This window comes from Fragaria vesca, linkage group LG4, assembly GCF_000184155.1.
Source record: "Fragaria vesca subsp. vesca linkage group LG4, FraVesHawaii_1.0, whole genome shotgun sequence".
Classification (NCBI taxonomy): Eukaryota; Viridiplantae; Streptophyta; class Magnoliopsida; order Rosales; family Rosaceae; genus Fragaria; species Fragaria vesca.
The window spans coordinates 9,127,892-9,130,787 of NC_020494.1; positions in this window are offsets into that span (position 1 = coordinate 9,127,892).

Here is a 2,896-nt window from a genome sequence, read left to right on the forward strand (position 1 = left end):
TGTGAGGGAATATATATTCGGAGGGAAACTTTAGAGCCAAAACTATTTTGGCATAGCACACCAAATCAATGGAGGCAAACTTTGGAGCCAAAATGACTTTGTCATGCCACTAGATTTTCCAGTCACACAACAGAATGTTTTAAACTGTTGTATATATTTTCTAAACTTGCACTAGGTATTGCCTAGTATAAATTGTAACAACATCATACAACAAAGAATAAAAGTCTATTGTCCAAACATTTTGCATCTTGTGCGACTTTCAATTTGGTGATGGGGGGAATCCTTCCGCTAAAATTTTCATAAATCATACAACAGAAAATTAGCATCATTGTTGTGTTTTGAACTCTTGAAATATAACCTGACAATTTCGTGTCATCAGACAACAAAACTTTGTAACTTTGCATTGTATATAACAGTTCACCTCATCAGACAAGTAGGGAACCCTAAAAGGTTGTTTGATGAGTGTTGTTTGACAACGTTTTTGTAGTAGTGTATTCTTCTCATCGGGTGTAGTTCTCTCAATTACTATGGACACCCAAGATTATATTGTCTTCTAAATTATTTCATATATCCAATTCAGAGACTATTCTTCAAATCCAATAAGACCTTTAAGGATTGACACTGATCTTTTATCATGTAAAAATTCAACATACATCAATCAATCATGAATAGCCATTTTGTAATTCATTCAACTATTATATAGCTCAAAACAAACAATTACTACCAAGTTGTTGTCATACTCCATGACTAGTATGTTACCTTTAGTAGACCAAATCTTAGGTTCTCAATCACAACTTAATTCCTCAAATGACCATATCTGAACTAATACAAGAAGCACCAAGTGCTCAGCGTCATACTTGCCTATTCAAGATTTCAAGTTGACACCAAACACACCCTTGTTCCCAATAATCAATCTAAAACATGATATAGCCTTATTGTAATTCTCATTGTCTTACTGTGTAGTGTTTGACACTGAAGGCAAACCGTTGAGAGTAATCCACAATTATACCATATCAATTACATCCCTTCAATTCAAACAGATCTTGTTTCTCTTATCATTATCTCCAAAATGGAATATCAATTACACCAAAAACTAGTTGCTCCGGCCTTATAATTATAATGCATCGTATTACCACTTGATCATATACCAATTGATCAATGCATGCTTACAGTAGCCTAATAATATTTAACCAGAGTACACTCATGACACATACTCAAACCCAAACAATAATTATCTGAAGTGATCTGCCTCTTACCTTGTGTGTTCCTTATTTGAAACATCTTCTTGCTGCGTAGTTGGACCTAAGCAATCCACATTCTTTACTTTGTTTTCATCAAACAGATATACGAATCATCACTAACCAAACTTTGGAGTACTGAACTCATCAATTTTGGTGAAAGAATCTTACCTTTTTAAGTTATCAAATCACCGATTGGGGATTAGTCTTCCATCCTTGCATTGTAATTATACTGGGCATCTTCTCTTCCCTAATTTCACTTCCTTCACTGCTTTCATAATTCAATATATCTCCAAGCTCTTTTTTATCCTTCCCTTGGAACCCAAATACAACTCCGGTTTCCATAGTCCCTGATAACCAAGTTATGAAACAATAATCAGGACTCACTTCATATCAAAACCGAAATCCTAAATCAATGGGTTCTTGGCACTTTACCTCAATGAAGAAGTGACTTTGTTACATGTCAGGAACTACAACTCGAATTGATGCACATAGTGAATAGCTAGCCAAACAACCACTCCATATCCATCGTAGCCTTGAGCTAAAGATTAACATCAACCCCGAACTAATTAGCAGCCTTGTCCTCTTGACGATGATCACAGAGACGCCACCATCAGAGAGTCGAAGAGATAATGAGAGAAAGAGGGAGAATTCCAGAGAAGGAAGAGACCCACAACAGAAGCTTCTCGTTCAGCTCGAGATAAAACTCTTATCTTTATCTTCTAACTTAGGAAGTTACAGTTGCCCTCAAGTTAACACCTCTATCAGATTTCTGACCCATAATGAATTGGGTTGTTCCACACCCTTTTTCTAGGGCTGGGCACTTAGTATCGGAATCTCGATCCCGTACCGGTCCTGTCCCAAAAGTTAGCGGGACGGGACGGGACGGGACGGGACAGGTTTTGAAAATGGCAATCCCGTCCCGTCCCGTCCCGTCCTGTTATAGTAATGTTGAAACGGGACGGGACGGGATTGGGACTATCTCGAAAAATCCCGGCCCGTCCCGTAATATTAGAATACCTGATTTTAATAATTTTATATTTGATTTTTTAGGTTGCATGATATTACAATGCACTCAACCACACTGAATTCGGTCTAAAACCTAAACACACTTCAATAGTTCGATGAGTTCGGTCTCACTCTCTCAAACACAACACCACCACTCTCTCTAGGCTCCAGCCTCTCAACCAAATTCAATCCCCAAATGCTAAACCAAAAACCTAAAACCTAGTTTGTCTCTCCCAAATTCGATCCCAAATTTGATCCTTAATTCGATTCCCAGCTTGTTAATGGCTAGAGGGAAGAAAACACCGATTCGTCCCCGACGAAGTACTTCTGTTCTGCAAGCTTCTTCTGAAGCAATTTCTTCTCAACCGGATCGTCCTTCATCAGCAGCAAGTGGATCAACTCGACCTGCACTTCTCCTACCAGCTGGAAGTCAACCCACTCCTGCAAATCAACCTGATTCGACCTGACCTGCTGCCAGCCAACCTGATGCGACCCAACCTGCTGCAAGCCAACCTGATGCGACCTAACCTGCTGCAAACCAACCTCTAAGTGAAGCAGTTGCATCTACAGGGGAGATTGATTCTGAAACATCAAGTATAATTCTAATCTCTGTATAATTCTAAGCTTTGTAGAATTGTATATACTAATCT